The following is a 22589-nucleotide window of genomic DNA, read 5'->3' as shown; positions in this document are numbered from 1 at the left end:
TAGTGGCTCATTCACTAAAGATCCTTGAGCACACCTTCGATAATTTATGGAAGTGTGCGACTCATTTATTCAACAAAGAGTCCCCAAAGAAATGCTAAAGCTAAAGTTACTTCCTTATTCATTGAAAAATAAAGCCATAGCATGGTTGAATTTGTTACCACTTGGTGTTATAGCATCTTGGAATGAGTTAGCAAAAAAGTTTTTTGTGTGATTCAATCCATCAAATATGAATGAAAATTTATGAAATGACTTGACATATTTTAAGCAAGTAGAAGATGAGAGTTTGTATGAGACATGGGAAAGATTCAAAGACTTACTGTGTAAATGCCCAATGCATGGATTCCCACATTGGATGTAAATGGAAATGTTTTATAATGATTGAACATGCAAACTCGTATGGTGGTGGATGCTTCTGCCAATGGAGTATTATTGGATAATACATACAATGAAGATTATGATATTCTAGAAAGAATATCGAACAACGATTACCAATATCGTAATATGAGGAACATGTTTGGCAAATGCAATGCAGCAGTGGATATAGATGTTTTCAATTACATGTCTTCTCAAATCACATAATTGACAGATATGGTCAAAAAGATACAAAATCCATAAGGTATTTACGAGGTAAAAACCACGTCTATTCTTTCTTGTATATATTGTGGTGAGAATCACAATTATGAATAATGCCCTCGAAACTACGAATCTATATACTATTAGAAGAACTATAATATAAATGAAAATTCTTATGGCAACATTTATAATGCCAAATATCGCAACCATCTCAATTTATCCTAGAGAAGCTAAAATATTGAAAATCCTTAGCAGAAGCACTACAATCAATAACAGTTAATTCTAGAACCTCAATTGCATCAACAGGCCATACATCCACAACAATGCCAAAACTATCAAGGAAAACAATCTACACAAGACACTAAGCTTACATCTCTTAAAGTTTTAATGAAGGAATACATGGAAAGTCAATCAACATTATTGAGAGATTTAGAGAATCAAGTTGGCCAACTAGTAAATGCTTTGAGCAGTATACCATAAGTAAAACTACCAGTGATACTAACAATCTAAAGCAATAAGGGAAAGCCCAATGCAATGAGCATTGCAAGACCATTACAACTTGAAGTGAAGTTCACATTGGGAAGCCTATTGAGGAACCTAAGATGGATGATAAGAGGCAAGATAAGGACAATATCATGGAAGTGGATCTTGAAAGCCTACTGTTGATGTTAAAGCAAGAGAGATTGGACAGTGTTGTAATTATAGACCATTGCCACTAGCAATGCCTACAACACTATCATATACTTCATCGATTCTAATGGAACAATATCCAAATACAAGGTTACCTCCTTCATTCCCTAAATAATTTAAGAAGAAAAAAATTTTAAGGCTTTCATTGATGTTCTTAGGCAATTGATAATCAATATTCCACTGATTGAAGCATTGGAGCAAAATATGAACTACATTAACTTCATGAGAGAATTTCTTTCCAAGAAGAGAAGACTTGAGGAATTTCAAATTGTTGCACTTACTGAAGGATGTATTGTTATGGCTATAAGTCGATTATCACCGAAACTTAAAGATCCAGAGAGTTTTACTATTCATTGCATTATTGGTGAACAATTTGTAGGAAAAGCTTAATGTGATTTGGGTGATAGAATTAACCTAATGCCATTGTTAATATTTAGGAAATTTGGGAGTGGAGAAATAAGACTTTCCACCGTCACTTTACAACTTGCTGGTCGATCCACCATGCATCCTAGTGGCATTGTGGAAAATATGCTAGTTTAAGTGGACTATTTCATTTTTCCCACAAATTTCATCATCTTGGATTTTGAAGTAGATAAGGATGTTCCCATCATACTTGGTCGTCCCTTTCTCACCATCAGCTGGTCATTGATCGATGTGGAGAGAAGGGAACTTACTACTCGTTTGAATGATGAAAACATTACTTTTAATATCTTGAATAATGTTTCTTATGTTGATAATAATAATGAATGATATTTGATTGATATTATTGATATGTTCGGGCATGAGAATTTGAATGAATGCCCCAACATGAACAATTCTACAAACAAATATTGTGACAATTTAAGAGATAATTGAGAATGAGGGGGCTGAAAGCAAATATATGTAACACTTTGAATCATTAGAACTACCTAATCAACATATTCATGTTCTTAAAACCTTAATTGAAGAGTACACATTGGAATTGAATCCTTTGCCCAAACATTTGAAGTATGCTAACCTTGGAGACAATGAAACTTTGCCAGCCATTATTGCAGTAAAGCTTGATGCATCATAGGAAGCCAAGTTGATTGTTGTTTTGAAGTAGCACAAGTGAGTAATTATTTGGAGCATTACTAAAATTAAAGGCATTAACCCAACATTCTCTATGCATAAAATCTTGCTGAAGGATCCCAAAAGCAATTCAGTCGAGCAACAAAGAAGGTTGAATTCGATCATGAAAGAACTTGTTCAAAAGTAGATCATAAAATGGTTGGATGTGGAGTTATATACCCAATATTATATAGTAATTGTGTATGACCTGTAATGTTTATCCCGAAAAAAGACATCATTACAGTAGTGACAACTGACAAAAATAAGTTAATACCAACAAGGACCATTATTGGTTAGAAAATTTGTATGGACTATAGAAAGCTCAACAAGGCTACAAGGAAATATCACTTCACGCTGCCATTTATAGATCAAATGTTGGATCATCTCACCGACAAAGCTTTCTATTGTTTCTTAGATGGGTATAGTGGTTACAACCAAATAGCTATAGCCCTTGAGGATCAAGAGAAAACTAGTTTCACTTGCCCATATGGTACTTTTTCCTTTCGAATGATGTCGTTTGGTATGTGCAACGCTCCAGCAATATTTCAGTGATGTATGATGGAGATATTCTCTTATATGATTGAAAACTACTTAGAGGTATTTATTGATGAGATTTTTGGGTAAGACTTTGATAATGTCTCACTCATTTAGCTTCTGTATTGAAAAGATATGAAGAAACTAATTTAGTTTTAAATTGGGAGAAATGTCACTTCATTCTGACTGAAGGTATAGTGCTAGGGCATCATATCTCTAGCCGTGACATTGAAGTAGACAAAGCTAAAGTGGAAATTATTGAAAAGCTGCGACCTCTCACCAATGTGAAATCAATTAGAAGTTTCTTAGGACATACTAATATTTATCGAATATTTATCAAAAAATTCTCTCAGATTGCTAGACCATTATGCTCACTATTGGAACAAAATAGGAAATTTTTGGTTGATGATGAAGTTTTGAAATCCTTTGAAACAATCAAGATAAAATTAGTTACTGCTCCTATATTTGTAGCACCAGATTGCGATTGTCCATTTTAGCTTATGTTTGCCTTTGATAAATTTCGATCTTATTTAGTTAGAACTAAGGTCATTGTCTACACTGGCAATTCGGATTTGAAGCATTTTTTGCCAAGAAAGATACTAAGTCGAGGTTAATGAGATGGGTTTTGTTACTTCAAGAATTTGATATTGAAGTTAGAGACAAGAAAGGATTTGACAACCAAGTGGTTGATCATTTATCACAATTGGAAGTTGGTAATGAATATGGAAAACTACTAGTAATTTTGGACACCTTTCTCAATGATAGATTACTTGTTGTTGAAGTTTTGTCTTGGTATGTTAATTTTGTTAACTATTTGGTAAGTGGATTGTTTCCACCTAAACTTAGTTACTAAGGAAGAAAAAGTTCATGAGAGATATATGTGCGTACCATTGGGAAGAGCCATACCTTTTCAAGCAAAGCAATGATCAAATCTAAGAATATGTGTTCCTGAATATGAGCAGCAAATCATTTTGCATCATTACCATATTGCACCTTATTAAAGTCATTTTTTTAGGAATGTACATTGCACCTAGTTCAAACTCCTTTTCCACATGTATCTACGTAGTCTCTGACTTTTCACTGCTACCATCTTCTTTTCTTTGTAGTTTATCTTCTACAAAGATAACATCCATGCTAATGATCACTTTGCGGGCAGTTGGATCCCGCAAGTGATGCCCCTTTACACCATCATCATACCCCAATAATTTGCATATCCTGGATTTTGGATCCAACTTTGAAATTTGTTGAGTTAATCGATTGACGGAATCGGCCAAGAGGGGGTGAATTGGCAATTAAAATTTTTGTGGAAGCTTTTGTAGAAAATTGAAAGTAATTGCACAGTGATTTAGAGTGGTTCGACTTTCTCAATCAAAGTCTACGTCCACTACCTTAGATATCCACACTAAGGATTTTCCAACAAATTCACTAATTTGTTCTTTCTTTTGACGCCAAAGAGATAACCTTACAACTCCCTCAAGAATATACCCCAATTCTTAAGAACACTCTTTCTCAAAGAGAATATTACAAATTTGCAAACTTACAAGGAAATCCTCAGAAGGTAGATTGTTTGCACAATTCAAGAACAAAGAAAAGAACACTCAAGAATGAATACAATTAAGTACAAGTAGTGTTCTTGAAAGAAAAATGAATATTGAATGAAAAATAGGCTTGAAATGCTCAAACTTGAGGTTTGTTGCGTTCTCTTTGATTCTCTCTTGATTCTAGTTTCTTGTTGTTTCTTGTTTTTCATCAATGGCTTCTAAGCTTGTTTAAATGCACCTTCAAATGATTCTGAATGTTGGGATGATTAGTGGAGTCAATAGAGTCGTTTTAGTGTGAAATCAACTAATAAAACTGCTTGGAGCGTGGGGGGAAATGGTACCCCCTCATGAGGATTCAGTTCCCTAAGTATAAAATTCAAATATTTTGACCGTTGATCAGGAGGAATCGGTACCCTCCGAGCATTCTGTTTTTCTCGGAGCCAAACCATTCAGGGGGGAATTGGTTCCCTCTGGACATACTGGATTTTTTTGCTTTGAAATGGTTCGAAATACTTTGTAAAATTATTTTGAAATTATTTTAAGATTAAGACTTAATTTTACACTTGAGTAAGGATTAAAAATAACATTTGAAAGATTTGGAGTAATATTCAAATAATTATATCGAATATACTTAGAAAATCTTTTTGGAAAATCTTAAAATTCATTTATCTTAATTTGTTATATCGAAATATCAAAAAGTTTTCAATAAAATTTCTTAGGAGTTATACATCACGTACACTATACTTCTAAATACATGGAGGTTTGAATAATCAGCTGGTTTACCAGTCCACATCTTCATTGGTGTCTTCAGCTCTATTACAGTTGATGGAGCTCGATTCACCAAATAACATGCGGTATTGACTGCTTCTTCCCAAAATGATTTTTCTAGGCCTGCAACCCTTAACATTGCTCTTGTTATTTCTAACAACGTTCTATTCATCTGCTCTGTCACTCCATTTTGTTGAGGAGTGTTCGCCACTGTGAACTGTCTTTTGATGCCTTCTTTCATGTAAAAGTCATCAAATTCTTCACTTGTGTATTCTCCTCCATTATCTGTTCAGAAATACTTGATCTTATTTCTAGAATCAAGTTCCACCCGTGCTTTGAAGTTTTTGAAAGTTGAAAACACATTTTACTTCTTCTTAATAGGGTACACCCAACATCTTTTGGTGTAGTCATCAATAAATGAGACAAAGTATTTTGCTCCGTCTAGGGATGTAATTGGTGCTTTCCATATTTCATAATGAACCAATTCTAGAACACTTTTGCCTCTAGAATTTGACGTGTTGAATTTTAATCAGTGCTAATTACTTGTTATACAATGCTCACACAAAGTAAGTGATACCTTTGTTAAGCCTGGAACTAATTTTTGCTCCATAAGGACTTTCATTCCTTCTTCTGACATGTGTCCAAGTTTCTGATGCCATAACATTGCAGAATATGAACTACATGAGGCAACCGAGGCTTCTACTTCTAGAAAAGTCTCTACCTTCAGCATGTACAAGTTTGTTGCTATCTTTTCGCCTTTCATCACCACAAGCGCTCCACGGAACACCTTCATGATTCATTTCCGCATTTAAATCTTGCTTACATTATTATCCAATAATCCATAGGATAATAATTTTTTTTTCAGGCTTTCACGTGTCGCACATCTCGAACAACTTTAATTGTTCTATCATATATCTTTAATTTGATGGTTCCAATGCCAATGATATCTAAGGCATGATCATTGTAACTATACACAGATCCTCCTGAGACAGGTTCGTAATGATGGACCATTCTCTTCTTGAGGCATGTGATATGTTGCTTCTCAATCAATGAGCCATATATCTGTAAATCATTTTCTACCTTCCACGATGGTTGACGCTTCACAACATAGAGCATTTCTATCATTAGAAGTGTGGTATTGCCTTGTGGATTGGAATTTTTACCTAAACTCCAACAATCCTTCTTAAAGTGACATTTCTTTCCACAATTGTAGCACTTTAAATTCTTCTTGCTTCTCAACTTTGATCTACCATGTTTGCGACTGCTGCTTTGGCCACGTTTTGTTGATCTCCCTCTCATCGTTGTCAACACTTCTTCTTGTTGCAGATTTACTTGTCTGTCTTCCTTGCTTTTGTGATAATTTTGTTCTTGTAGAACAGCAGCTGCAACGTCATCGAAGACTAGACTAGTAACATTATTGTTTCTCAAGTTGATGATGAGTTGATCATACGAATCGGGTACACTTTGAAGTAGAAGTTAAGCACGTTCTTGTTCTCCTATTGTATAACTTAAGGATATAAGCTGAGAAAATAAAGTGTTTAGTGTGTTTAAGTGCTCAATCACTGAAATATATTCTGGCATCTAGAGAAGTACAATTTCCTCTTAAGAAAAATTTTATTGTGCAACGATGTGGTCTCGTACAGTTTGGTGAGATGATCCCATATCTCCCTAGCTATCTTCTTCTCCTTAATGCTTGACAATACTTCAATTGCTAATGCTAGAAGAAGGTTTTCCATAGCATTCCCGTCTATCTCATTCTATTTTATTTCATCTGTGAAATCTACCGACCTTTCATCTGTGAAATCTACCGACCTTTCATTGATAGCCGCTAGACAACCGTCTTTCCTCAGGATTGCCTTCATCTTCAATTTCCACAATGAGAAATTTCTCCCATTAAACTTTTCAATATCAAATCTCGTTGCCATAGCTTCTATTACGGATATCTCTTCACTATCGTGAATAGTTCTCTGGAACCTTCAAAGAATAGGTAATACCTTTTTACTTTCTTATGTTGAAGGATCTAGCTTTTGATGGCAACCACAAAGATAATAAGTAGATATTACACACTCAAATTTGGCTCTGAAGCCAATTGTTGCGGAATACGACTATCAGATAGAGCAAAATCGTAACTGATAAAAATGAGAAAATAAAGATGAAGATAAAGAAGACACAATTTTTACGTTGAAAACCCCTAAATAATATAGGGTAAAAACCACGAGAAAAGATAGAAGAATTTCACTATGAGAAAATAGGAATTACAACTTTTCTCGATTTAACAAGAAGAAAACAATAACGATTCTCTCTTGATAAAAAGGAGAAACAACTCTAAAGAAAACTCTCTAAATTATCTAGTATTGGGAGAAAGCTAGAATGATTTGGGATGGTTTTGAAGCTAAATGGGTTAGGGTATTTATAGTTGAAGCTTAAGGACTAATCTTGTAAATACCCTAAAGTATAGGGACTAAATTAGGTAATATTCCCTTGCCAATTTTCAACCAAAATCAACTGCCAATCTTGGACCACTAAATCAGCCGTGAATTGTTAAAAATTCACTCTACAACCAATTTTGACTTTCAACAATGTATACTTGCATTATAGCCTGCAATCTTCTTCTTGAAGATATTATTAGTGATATTGTGTCTATCATGAGATCTTTTTTTATGGTCTAGGAAACTGGATAAAAAAGGTTGGGCACATATGGTATGATCCAAGTTGTGTAGGTCTAATAATGATGGGGGTTTGAGTTTCAGAATCTTAAAATTCTTCAACGTTATTTTAATTGAGAAACAATTCTGATGTTTCTTTCATGGCAAAGTTTCTCTGTGCTACAAGGTGATGCTTACGAATTACTTTCTCTTATGTGGTATCTTCGATGTTAAGTAGGGTGAAAAATATTCATACGCTTGGAACTCTATTTTCAAAGCTAAAGAGTTGCTTAAAATGAGCTTTTCTGGATGAACAGTAGGGGTGGAATTTGATAAGATGCATATTAGACATATATTCTATGATAAGTTCCTCATATTTGAATAACTAAAATTGATTAAATTATGGATATTGATTATATTTTGTATTTTGTGGATTAGGTTAAAGATTTGGATAAAACAAGTTCAAAATCTTATGATTAGCATGATCTTCACAAAATCCCTGAATTAAGGAGGAAAAATCAGAATTCAAGAAGCTAGCAAGACCAGAAGAGGTTTTCGCGTAAGGCGTGGGCATGGCTTATTCATCCTGAACTACCGCAGAAGAAGTCTACAGTTAAGGCGTGGGTGTGTCTTACCAATCTGTATAACCCTAAATTAGGGTTACAAATTTACATGGGAAAAATAGTTTAATGACGGCTGGAAGACTCTTTTGAATTATTCTTATCTTTAGAAAAAGATGAGGGCATTTAAAACTCCTATTTTTGTGGGATTTTCTTTAAGGGAAACTTCTTTATCTAGAATAGGAAAATCCTTGTAAAAGGGGAGCTAGGGCCATTAGTTTTACATCAAGTTTTACATTAAGTTTTCTTTATTTTCTTTTGGTTTTCTTTCAATTATGAGTAGCTAAATACTTTTGTTCCAACTGGAGGATAATTGAAGCTTTGGTTCTTCAAGGATTGTGAGATCTAAATAATTTTCATTGTTCTTTTACTTCTTTTCTATTTATATATCTTCTATTTTTATTAAGAATTATTGTCTTGATTGATTGTGCAAAGGATTCGTTGTTCAATTATCAAGTTGATAAATTGTCATTTAGAACTTTAAATCCGTAATTGTTTAAACGTTCTAATATTAGTGGTAAAGTAACATGGTTGATTATGATTATGTTATGAAGGTATATAACCTAGTCTAAATGAATCGAGCTTGTATATTCGTTGGCTAGAATTGGTGGTCCCTCTAGTGATTAATGTAGTTGGTGGGTTAAATCTTAAGAGCTTGTCTAGGGTTGTTCATTAACTATGGAAATAATCAAAGAGCTTCTCTTGATTATCGAGAAACTAAGGAGAGACAAGTTGTTAGAGCTTCTCAATAACCATAACCAATTTAGTGAAAACTAGAAGATTTTATCATTGAATCTATGATCAATTCTCTGAACCAATTCTGAAATTATCCTTTAGTTGGATATTTGCTTAATATTAATTTCTCTCAATTTTTAGTTGATTAGATTTTCTTTTTCTTTTTATCTTTCTCACCCTTTTCTTTGCTTTAATTTTCATTAAAATAAATCTACCCAATCCCTGTGGATTCGACCTTGCTTATCGCTACTACAATTTTATATTTCCAAAAGCAAGTATTATTATTTGTTGGATTCAACACCCACCAATTTCTCTAGGGTTGAGTTAAAGGGTAACTACACTGAAAGCATGGTGAATCTAGCAGTGTACGATGAGTTTCTGGTTCCTGAAGACCCTAAATGGAATATGCAGAAAGTTCACCAAGTCTTTTTCCCTCTAGATATAAAAAATTCTTGATTGGCCTATTGCTTCGATCCATGAGGATGTTAGAATCTGGGGGTATTATTTCTCGGGTGTGTATTCCACCCATTCTTCTTGCTATTGGTTTCTTAAGGAGAATGTGTTTGAAAGAGATTCTTCAAGGATTTGGAAGGGTATTATAAGTTTCAAGTCTTTCAAAAAATTAGGATCTTTGGTTGGAGGATTTGCAATGACGTGATTCACATTGATCTCAATCTTCACACATCAGGTTTGGAGGATGATATTTTTAAACTTTGTAATGAAGTTGAAGAATCGATTTTCACCCTTAGAGACTTAGTTATTATGTCCATGCAAAGAAAATCCTTTTATTCTCCTAGTAGGATCATAGGATAACCGACTCTTTAATTATTTCTTATAAAGAATGACTTGAGAGTCTTGATTTCCTAGAAAAATACCAATTTGATTGTTTTCTTGTTCTGCTATGAAATATCTGGAACATGAGAAACAAATGGCTCATTAAAGATGTTCAGCTCTTTAAAGATGTTATGTAAAATACCAAGTTTGTTTATGATAATATGATGCTTCTGATGTCTGATCATATGTTAGTTCCAAAAGGATTATTTTTCCTTTAAGAATCCCCTACAAATAATGTGATAACCAACTAGGTTAAACACAAGTTTACATCTTACAAGTTCAAAAGTAGAAAAGTTTTTCTCCATTAATTTTTCGGTGATAGGCAAAGACAAAGGATAGTTCGTGATCTCTGTAATTGTGGTATTATTAGAGGTGTTAAAAAATACCCGACTCGATTGCTCCAACTCGTCAACTCATCTACCCAAACCTAAAAATTCAAGTAATTCTAAAAAAAATAATCGACTGGGTCGGGTATTATGTGCTTTTAAGTACATTTAAGTTTTAAATTTTTCAAAAAACACTACATCAAAAATGTTCTACATCGACGTTTTAGCGGCGTTTTGAGAGTAAACGCCACTAACCTTAAACATATATCGGCCTTTCCATTCCAAACGAAAAAAAATTGTAAATTTAGCGGTGTTTTTATAAAAAAGCCACAATAGGGTTAATCTATAGTGACGTTTGTAATACGCCGCTATAGGATAAAAATAGGCCGCTATAGACCAGTTCTGTTGTAGTGAAAATATTTATCAATTTGTATTATGAACTTTTAAGTTTTAAATTTTTCAAAAATGTTTTTATCAATTTGTCAATATGAGATTCGAAAGAAAAAATCACAATCGATTTTCATATTATTAATGTTTTCTTTTAGAAATAATATATATATATATATATATATATATATATATATATATATATCAAATATTTATTCTTAAAACTAACTTCAAATCATTAATTTTGTTTGTATGGGTTGTATATTATGATGATTTAAATTTTTATGTATTACCTAAGTGATTTTTTAAAAAATTTAAATTAAAATATAATATTATATATAATATATATAAATCGGGTACCTGTGACCTGAAAATGCGCGTACCCGACTATCTAGTACCCGGACTTAATGAGTCGGGTCACGGGTCAAACAATATACTACTCGAAGATCCGAGTACCCGGTTTTGAACACCCCTAGCTGTTATAGCTAATCATCTAGATAGTTATTGTATCCTTGGGAAGTAGACGACCAACGATCTCGAGCATCAAAGAGTGGCAAAAAATCTTTCTTAAGGAAACTGTGTAGCTACATGTGATACGATCCAAACTAGCTTCAACTTTCTCCATGACTTGAACACACCATGGATGTTCTTCAAAGCTGTTTCTAAGGGAGTTCTTCATTACCCTATCTTATATTATATCATTTATACATTCTATTCCATCATAAGCATTCATTCACATGTTAGTATAAATTATCATATTATTATTTACATCCTATGTTTAGTTAATCATGTCTTTCACATCATTCAAATATATGTTATGATTACATATCATTTCTTAGGATATTATTATTACATGTTTCCATTTATCATTTATGAATACCATGTTATATGATATTCATGCATACAACATATTCACATCTTTATAATTGATGCACAATGTTATTTCAAGTATGTTTAGTATGTTATATTAGTCTTGCATTCATTTAAGCATGATTCAATTCATTCGTGAAATGGCAGAATGCTTAATCATTCATTTGTTAGCTCACGTGCATTCATTTTAGCTCCTAGGTCTTATACATTAGCTTACATATGTTATATCATTATGTACTTAGCTCATGACATGCATTCATAGCTCATATCACTCAAACACCTCACGGTAGCATGCATTTTACCTTAAATGAGCTCACACATTGCTTATTTTATTTGTTTGGTGATTCCTATAGGTGAAACACAAAAACAAGGCATATTATGGTAGCTTGGCTAGCAAAAAGGACAAGCACAACATCTCACACTAGCTCATGAACATTATGGCAGCTCATTTCATCACATAAGGAGCTTAAACTTAGCTGGAGGAGCTAGCATGTAGCTGAACTTAGCTGGAGGAGATCTTTGGACCAAATTACTGAAAAGTGGACTAGAGGTAGCTGGAAGTAGCTGGGAGAGTAGCTGAGGAGTTGAGAAGACGAAAGCTAACTAGCTTGAGTTCATCAAGCTATAACTCACCTAGTTAGCTACCAAGACACTCACCTAGCTTACCTTGAAGCTAGTTCATCTCTAGGCTGCCCAATAGATGCCATGTCACCTAGATGCATGTTGGAAACTAATTCACGCCTAGTTGTTGCCTATCTTCATTCCATGGACTTCAAGACATCATCTTGAAGAACGCTCAAATAAGAGAAGAAAGCACTCATCAACAATTCTCATCACCAAGCCATTAAAGTAAGCCTTTGATTATGGTGATAGAAGGTTGTAAAGTGACTTGTGTAAATAACCCCTTTTGTTCTTTTCTTTCTATTTTCTAAGCCACCCTTTCATTATATTTTGCTTTCCATTTCTACTAACCCTTTTGCAGCCGACGCTAAACAAGTAAAATTTACTTGATACGGTTTGAGTAAAGTTCTCTAGAACTTGGGACAAGAGAATCGAGAGGAAAAAGGCTAGAGCGTGTGTGAGATCAGAAGAGGACAAATAAAAGCCATTATAGTCCTAGAGTGTAAACACGAGCGGATTGAGTGACATTTAGGTTTTGCTTGGAGTGACTCGTGAGGCTTTGTGAGAGTACATTCTGGTAAGGTCCTACACACATTTCGTTTTTCCTTATTTGCTAACATGTCTCTTCCATCCAACATATTTGTAGTCAAAAGGATTTTGAACATTCAAAGTCAAGAGGATGAACAAAGAGAGAACATCTTCCATACCAAATGTCATGTGGGAGATAAAATTTGAGTGGTGATCATTGATGGAGGAAGTTGTACAAACGTAGCAAGTACTCACATGGTGGAAAAGTTGGGTCTCCAGACTTTCAAGCATCCTCATCCTTACAAACTTCAATGGCTCATTGATGTAGGTGAAGCCAAGGTAACCAAACAAGTTGTTGTACCTTTCTCAATTGGAAGATACAATGATGAAGTCCTTTTTGATGCGGTGCCCATGAGTGCAAGCCACCTTATACTAGGACATCCTTGGCAATTTGACAAGAAGGCTAATCATGATGGATTTTCCAACAAGTATTCTTTCCAACATCAAGGAAAGAAAATTATATTGGTGCCTCTGCTTCCAAGTCAAGTTCATGAATGTCAAGTGAATGGGAGAAAAAGAAGGCCATGAAAAGAACCCTTGAAGAAGAACGTTTTGAGGAGACAAGAACAATTGTAAATGAAACTATTAGTGTTGAAAGAGAAGTCTTGCAAGAGCATCAAGTAGAACAAGTGGAAAATCATATTGATACGAGAAACATTGGAAAAGAAAGGGAGAATGGAGAGCATGATTCACCTAACAATTCTTTTCCTCCAATTATTACCTTTGTTTTGCAGGACAATCCAAGAGACATATCACTTCAAATTGAAGACTCAAAGAACATGTCTTTTGAAGAATCAATAGATGTGACTTTTGGTGATCCACAAGACATGTCCTTTGACATTTCAAATGATGTACCTCTTAAAATTCAAAAGAATGTGCCAATTGAAGTGCCACAAGTTGTGATCATTGAGGCTCCAAGTACATTACAACTATTTAAGAGATTTCAGCAACCAATGGAATTTTTCATCATCAAGCAACCAACACCAATTAAACATCCTCCATGGTTTGCTATTTCCATTCATATTGTTAATAATTTTTCATTTACTAACTTTGATTTATTTTGCAGCAACTTGTTTCATCCTTATGGTGAAGTAGTACCAACCTTAAAGGCAATCATTCGGAGAGGCACAAAGGTGAAAGGACATGATCATTTAAATCAGCACCAATGAGTCATTCAAACAATAATTATTTTCACCAAGATACGTATTGACTCCAACCAGGAGACAAACCTTTTAACCAACAAGAATGGTGAATTAAAAGGAGGAATTAAAGAGATAGAGGTCTTTTCCAAGCATTATGATTATTCAAAGAATAAAATAAAAGGATCAAGTTGGTTCATGAAGGTATATGTCTTTTCCATTCAAAGGACATGTGATGGTTCCCAAACATTGTGTCCTCCCATTAAAGGACGTGAAGTTACCAGATTTGAAGCCAAGAGGTTGAACATATCGTGTGAATCATCTATTGGATGAAAATATAAGAATTCAATCCTTCCTACATCAAGAAGGTCTTTCAATGAGAAACTACTTCGCTTTGAGGACAAATCGCCTAAAAGAAGGGGAGGATGATACGATCCAAACTAGCTCTAACTTTCTACATGACTTGAACACACCATGCATGTTCTTCAAAGCTGTTTCTAAAGGAATTCTTCATTACCCTATATTATATTATATCATTTATACATTATATTCTATCATAAGCATTCATTCACATGTTAGTATAAATTATCATATTAATATTTGCATCCTATGTTTAGTTAATCATGTCTTTCATATCATTCAAATATATGTTATGATTACATATCATTTCTTAGGATATTATTATTACATGTTTCCATTTATCATTTATGAATACCATGTTATATGATATTCATGCATACAACATATTCACATCTTTATAATTGATGCACAATGTTATTTCAAGTATGTTAAGTATGTTATATTAGTCTTGCATTATTTTAAGCATGATTCAATTCATTCGTGAAATGGCAGAATGCTTAATCATTCATTTGTTAGCTCACGTGGATTCATTTTAGCTCCTAGGTCTTATACATTAGCTTACATATGTTATATCATTATGTACTTAGCTCATGACATGCATTCATAGCTCATATCACTCAAACACCTCACGGAAGCATGCATTTTACCTTAAATGAGATCACACATTGCTTATTTTATTTGTTTGGTGATTCCTATAGGTGAAACACAAAACAAGGCATATTATGGTAGCTTGGCTAGCTAAAAGGACAAGCATAAAAGCTCACACTAGCTCATGAACATTATGACAGCTCATTTCATCACATAAGGAGCTTAAACTTAGCTGGAGGAGCTAGCATGTAGCTGAACTTAGCTGGAGGAGATCTTTGGACCAAATTACTGAAAAGTGGACTAGAGGTAGCTGGAAGTAGCTGGGAGAGTAGCTGAGGAGTTGAGAAGACGAAAGCTAACTAGCTTGAGTTCATCAAGCTATAACTCACCTAGTTAGCTACCAAGACACTCACCTAGCTTACCTTGAAGATAGTTCATATCTAGGCTGCCCAATAGATGCCATGTCACCTAGATGCATGTTGGAAGCTAATTCACGCCTAGTTGTTTCCTATCTTCATTCCATGGACTTCAAGACATCATCCTATGGTTGCAACCTCATCAAAGCATAGCAAGAAGACCCATGTGCATTCATGTAGGCTTCCATGTGAATCATTCAAGCATGTGCACTCCATGTGACATCAAATTGGCGCCAAAACACCAAGGGATGCTTCCTATTCGGCCAAAGACTCTTTCCTCTTCATTTTGGCGCCCAAATAACTTCCAAATGCATTCAAATCATCGTTAGGGCCGAACCAACACATAACCATTCGGCCAAGAGCATGTATTTTCATTAAAGTCTTGTTTTTTCATTAAAAATATGTCATTTTAGGATGGTACAAGGGCTGGCCGAACCAACATGTACCTATTCGGCCAAGTCCCTTCAAAAACTATAAATAGGTCATTATATTTCATTTGTAATCAGACCTTTTGTTTAATTAAAGTGAGATTATTCTCTTCCTTAAGTCCTGGTGACTTTTATCGACTTATCAAGTATAATTTATACTTGTGGCGTCAACCCTCTTCTTTCATCTTGATACTTCTGGTTCCTAGTTCATATAACTAGTGGGTCAAAGTACTTAACACCACCGCTTGAAGAAACAATATAAAGATTGGGTCTTTGCTCTCTATAGCATTGGTTCTTATTTGAGCGTTCTTCAAGATACTATCCTCACAACCATCCTTTTGTTTCATCGCCATAACCATAACCATTTCAATCATCTTCCGCTTCCATCTCTCATTTATTAAATAGCCTACCTATTAAACCATACACTTACCACCCTTATCCATTTTGTTTTGAGCCATTCACTTGTGCAGGTTGTTTTGCTTCCTTCCTAGATCCACAATCAATTTGTTAAGGTACAAGTGCCTTACATCAACATGCCTCAATTGTTTCTGATCGATAGATCAACAAAAGAGTATTTCTTCTTCCTATATAATTTATTATTATTTTAAGAATATTTACTTCTTTTTTTTTATCTTCTCAGGTGTGATAATGGTTTCATATTGTTATTCTTCTAACAATCCTAAGGCAGAGTAAACTCATTATTTATCATCTATCTTTCAATGATATGATTGATTATTATTTTCTATATTATTCTCGGAATTAACACGACTTTTCTAACAATCGTCAGCCATAATTTGTTCTTATTTTATAAGATGATATAAAGTTCATTTGAGTTTAATTATTGTTGTGTACTATAAGAAAAGTGCCAAAAAAATTCAACAAAACAAATATTAGGCAAAAATTATATATTTTAAACCCTCTTGTGTGTAATGATTTTGTATTTAATTTTAATGTAAGACATGGTTCCACTAATTTCTGTGTAGAGATTCAAATAATTGGATCCCAAAACCTTTTGTTTGTTTCAAAGTTAGTGTAGCAAGGCAACTTGTGTACCCAAGTAGTGGATAACACAAATTGTTCTTTGTGGTCTCGTGTTTTGTGGGGGTGTACCTTGAATCTTGATGGTTCAAGCTTTTTCTTGACAACGATAAAATTAACGAGGTAGGATAAATTTTATTATTTTTATTTAATCAAAGATGTTTCACAACTCTTTATTTTACCTTTTTTTAATCATATGTGATTTGGATATCGTGGTAAAAAAAGAGGTATTGAATAAATTTATTTCAGGATTTATCCTACCATTTTAACGGGTTTACTTAATCTCAAAGTGGATAAATCTATTTAACATAAATTTTCATTAAAGTAACATTTATCACTGATTTTGTTTCATAAATTTGATTTTTTTCTGATAACAAAACCGAAAATAAACGAGAATTAATTTTCTGTTTATTATAATTTTTTGGTTCAATTTTTAAAATCAATCAGGATTTTATCAGAATTTATTTGATTACTATTTATAATAGAAATCATTTGAAAGTAATAACTTTGTTACTAATTTAATTTCTAACTAACTTTTGTTGGTAGAATAAACCATAATTTATTTTTTTGATTTATTGTTGGAATTATTTTTAATTATAATTTCATGTATTAAAAGAAATCATGATTGTCGGTGGCCATGAGTCACAACAAGAAGCTTGTGAAATTTTATGGATAGAATTTAAAGATGTGACAACATAAGATGTTGTTCTACTTGATCATGTTGAATTTGACCAAATATCATATGATCCTTACATTATTACAGATGATGAGGTAAATGTTGTTACTGTATTTAATGCTGCTAAAGTTTGGGACATTCGAGCTTCTGATGTTGGAACTTCATCTTGAATGGGTTGTCAAATACACTATATAAAGTGTATAGTAACCATAAGATTGATAAAAGAATTATGGATGATATTAGACCATAAATATGAAACGAAAGATGCTGACACTAAGGAAATTTTATTGATCAAATTCTTAAATTTTGTAATAATGACATATAAGGAAGTATAAATATTTTATTACATCCATTGATGATAACAAAAGTATTGTTATTTGTATTTGCTAAAAGAACAAAAACAATGTTATTATTTTCTATAAACATTAAGTTAAAACCCAACTTATTAAATAGATTAGGATGGTACGAAGTGATAATAATAGTGAATATTTTATACCATTCTACACAACATGATATTATTCATGAAGTGACACCATTATACTCTCCTCAATCAAATGGAGTAGTCGAATGGAAATTTATATTCTGAAAGAAATAATAATGTAACACTTGAAAGTTCTGGGTTGTCACAAAAAACGTGAGGAGATAAGAAGTTGTTCTATTAACTAATTACCTTTTAAATAAGGTTTTCTAAAAGGAAAAAAGACAAGACATCATATGAATTATGGAAAGGACGAAAACATTCATACAAACACTTGAAAATGTGGGGGTGTCTTGCGAAGGTAATGGTCATATTACCAAAGCAAATGAAAATAGGTCCTAAATTATGGATTGCATTTTCTTTGATTGTTATATTATCCTAGAAGGATATACAATGCTTATTGGATATTCAAGATATCAATAGTACAAATGAATATGTTTCACATTGAGTGGAGAAGTTGTGTCATATAAATCCTCAAGAAAACAATTATAATTAGATTCACAATGGAATCTAAGTTTGTAGCTCTAAACAAGTCTGGAGAATAAACTGAATGACTTTAGACTTTCTTTGAGGATATTCTTAAATGAGTGACATTTATGTCCATAATATGCATTTAATATGACTAGAAAAAAAATTCATGTACAATGGTAATTCTAGACATATATTTCTTTGACATAATATCGTTAGACAACTGACCTCAAATAGAGTTATCTTGATTTATTTTTTAAGATCAAATGATAACATCGTGGATCTACTATCAAAAGGGTTAAATCGAGATAAAGTTGAGAAAACATCTAAAGGAATAAGACTAAATCCCAAGAAATCTAAAGCCTCTATGTGAAGGAAACCCTACATAGTTAATTGGAGATCCCAAGATTTAAGTACAAAGGGATAACCTAATTACAGAAACCGTGTACGGTCACTGTGGATGTCTCTCATCTCAAATCCTATAATGTAAACAGTGATCAAAGTGATACATGCTAAGCAAATATTTTAATGACCATTGTGTATTTCGGTGAGCCAAACAACATAAGTCACATATGTCAAAGAAAAGTAGGGCCGCTTCAAGGAGACTATTGAGCACAGTTCCTTCAAGCTCTTTAAGAAACAAGTGATGCCCATGGCTTTAAGAACATACCCATGAGAACTAAAATTCTTATTAAAGAGGTAGTTTTGTGAAGTATATCATCGTTTACACAAACGACGGAACAATTCAAAGACACCGTTGTACTGTTTAGCTAGTAAAGTAAATATACTATCACAAGGAAAGGTTCAAAGAGTTACACCTACCTATCTTATGCAACTATCGATCATCGAGTCTATTACCATATCGAGTCAAATTGTTTTTATAAAATCATCAATTTCATTCATGTATATGATTGTTGGAAACATATGTTGAATTCAATGATGAATTTAATAGTTGAATTTTACTTAAATATGACATATCTATTTGAATATTTTGAACTAAAAATATTTTGTGTGGATTCTTTAAATTTCAAATATTAATAAGATAATATTTTATTATTTAAGAATTTATATTCAATTAAAATTTAAATATATTATTAAGAATTTATATTCTATTTAAATGGAAATACATTTACTTATAAATTTATATTTGATTAAATATAAATATATTATTTATGAATTTATATTCAATTAAAATACGAATATATTATTACAAATTTATATTCGATTGGAATACAATATTATAGTTGCGAAATTAATTGTTTTTTCTTTGAGAATCCCCTTTAAATATTGTGCTAACCAACTAGGTTAAGTACAAGTATACATCTCACAAGTTCAAATGTAGAAAAGTTTTTCTATATTATTTATTCGGTGATAAGCAAAGGAAAAGAATATTTTGTGACCTCTGCAGTTGTGCAACTGTAGATGATCATCTAGTCATTATATCTTGTGAAACAAACGACCAACGATTTCAAACACCAGAGGAGTGGTCAAAAATTTGTCTTAAGGAAACTGTGTAGTGATAGACCTCAATTGTTTTTGATCGATAGGTCAACAAGAGTATTTCTTCTTTCTATATATTTATTATTATTTTAATAATATTAACTTCTTTTGTTTTATTTTCTCATGTGTGATTATGGACTCGGATTTTTATACTTCTAACAATATATTGATTGTTATACTTCTAACAATCCTAAGATAGAGTAAACTTATTATTTATTGTCTATCTTTCAATGGTATGATTCATTATTATTTTCTATATTATTCTTGAATTTAATGCGACATTTCTAATATATTGTAGCTCATACTCTTGTCCATTGGGCTTTTGGTTGTTCCTTTCCTATGTGATTTGTTTCGGATATTCCAAGATATATGGAAAACACTGTCATTTTAGATGCTACAAATAATTAATCTCATATTTCTTCAAAAACAAATAAGACGACATTCGAGCTCTAGACGACGTGATGAAGCGACCTATGAAATTTGAGGACTAACAATGACTTGTGAACGAAAATTAATGATGACATATGGAGACCAGTGAAGGCCATGCGGTGACTCTATCGTCGATTTATGGGGAGAAGATGAAGAGATAAGAGCTTTTCTACAAGACATGATTTAAACTCAAACAATGTTATCTAAATGTCAATATTAAAAAAATCTAAGTATTTACTTGTGTATAATAATTCTTAAATATACATTTGTCCAAAACTAAGTGCATTAAATTATTCCTTCATAAATCATTTGTAAACCAAATTCAAAATAATCTATCCTTAGTAAATCAACCAAAGCATCGACTGTATATTGACAGTATATTGTGTGAATGGATCATTGTTCTTTACATATTTTTATTAAGCTAAAGTGATTATAAAGTAGTAATTTATAACATCCTCAGACCGATGACCGATGCGGGTGACCCGATCCGATCGGATATATCACATTAGGGTCACCGAAGCGAGACACCATAAAAATCCGGGAAATTTTAATTTTTTTGTTAAAACACCTAAAATACAAAACATTTTATAAATACAAAAGTATAATTTAACAATATTCACAAATAAAACAGATTCGAGATTAAGATGTAAAAACAAAATAAAACCTACATGCCCCCTAATAACATGCACCGTACTCCGCAATCAACGTCAGTGGAACTCCGTTATTGGTGTCGATAGCTGCACTGGTACAATTTATTTAACCTTAAATAGTGAGTAAAAAAGTGTGCTTTGGGAAGTTCAGAAATACAGAACTACCAAGTGATGCTAAAGGTCATGCAAATAAAAGGAACATCATAAATTTTCCTTATTGACTCAGCTGTCTGTAGGTTTTCGTAATGAGCTGAGGTTCCAGTGATATTTCATCGAGTAAAATCCATAACGATTTCAGTTCATAGGAAACATTCAGAGTACCAGGTTCATGAGATCATAATAGGGTGTCTAGTATGTTCCATAAAACTAGTGACAAGGTACAGATCTTTATAAAATGGTTACATTTTAAAACATATTTTTAAAACAATGATAAAACCCTCCAACCAAACACCTTAATGCAGTTCCCTAGAACTGCACCCATAAGGACTTACCCTAAGCACACAGCAAATAAGCCACCCTAAGGAAGTTACTTGGGACCTGAGAGCATACCCATCGGTGCCTCGGAGCCTACCCAAGGGTCACCTTAGGTCCGTAAGGAATTACCAGCTTGATCGGTTTGAACCTTTATATGGAATTACAAGTTTGACCGAGTTGAACCTGCATACTCCAGCCTACCCATATAGTACCCAGTAGAAATCAGATTGAGCAGTAACTTTAATATCAAAATAATGATCCAGTAGTATATAGTAAAAATGATCATGTAGTTATTCAAATCACATAAATTCCCTCCACCCATACACCATATGCAATCCCATGATTTACCCAAGGGAGTGCATAGGGCCTGAGAGCCTTCCCAAGAAAGTTTCTTGGGGACTCGGAGCCTACCCAAGGGTCACCTTAGGTTCGTAAGGAATTACTAGCTCGATCGGTATAAACCTATAAAATGAATTACCAGTTTGACCAAGCTGAACCTCCATACTCCAGTATCCTACCAGATAAGGTCCCAATAAAACAGTTCAAGTAGTAACCAATAGATTCCATGATCCATAAATCAATAATGATCACATTTTATAGTGAAAACCGATAACCAGAGAACATATTTCAAGTAACCATAGCTCATAAACCAGTAAATCAGTGATTTTCAGAAAATCCCGTTTAAAATAGGTAAAACATTTACATGTCACATAAGGAATACACTAGAGGATCCAAATATTATTCGGAGATACTTGGTATTTATCAGGTAGGGAACCATGAAACTTTTATAATTTAATAGAATTTCAAAATCAAGATCCCTATAAAAGGGGGTTTGCTAGCTAAATGATTCATCATTCATTCGGGAAATGATTTATCAAGATCATATAGTATTCAAATATTTTTTATAGGAACTAAGAAATCAAGAAGGTACTCAGAATCTTTTGCATCAGAGTTACTAAAGACTTCAAATATGATAGAAGTGATTTCATTATTCAAAAGATCAGGGCCATTTTGGACATTTGGTTCTTGGAGAATTCTTAGTAATTTAATCTAATAAGAGTAAACTAGGGATTTGGGGAATTTAAGATTATATATTAAATTATCGGGATTTTGAGTCAAATTGA

The 22589-nt window shown here is 33.0% G+C and overlaps 1 non-coding gene across 1 annotated transcript; it reads right to left on the bottom strand.

Annotated features, from left to right (window-relative positions):
- Positions 1-234: 234 nt before the first annotated feature.
- On the bottom strand, positions 235-342 carry LOC120158838. Its single transcript, XR_005519282.1, has one exon. It is a non-coding gene; the product is annotated as a small nucleolar RNA R71 (small nucleolar RNA).
- Between the last annotated feature and the right edge of the window lie 22247 nt (positions 343-22589).

This window comes from Hibiscus syriacus, unplaced genomic scaffold (genome assembly GCF_006381635.1).
Source record: "Hibiscus syriacus cultivar Baekdansim isolate YM2019G1 unplaced genomic scaffold, ASM638163v2 tig00111330_pilon, whole genome shotgun sequence".
In the NCBI taxonomy this organism is placed as follows: domain Eukaryota; kingdom Viridiplantae; phylum Streptophyta; class Magnoliopsida; order Malvales; family Malvaceae; genus Hibiscus; species Hibiscus syriacus.
Note: the sequence above shows the minus strand (reverse complement) of the source record. Positions and strands in the feature narration are given on the sequence as shown.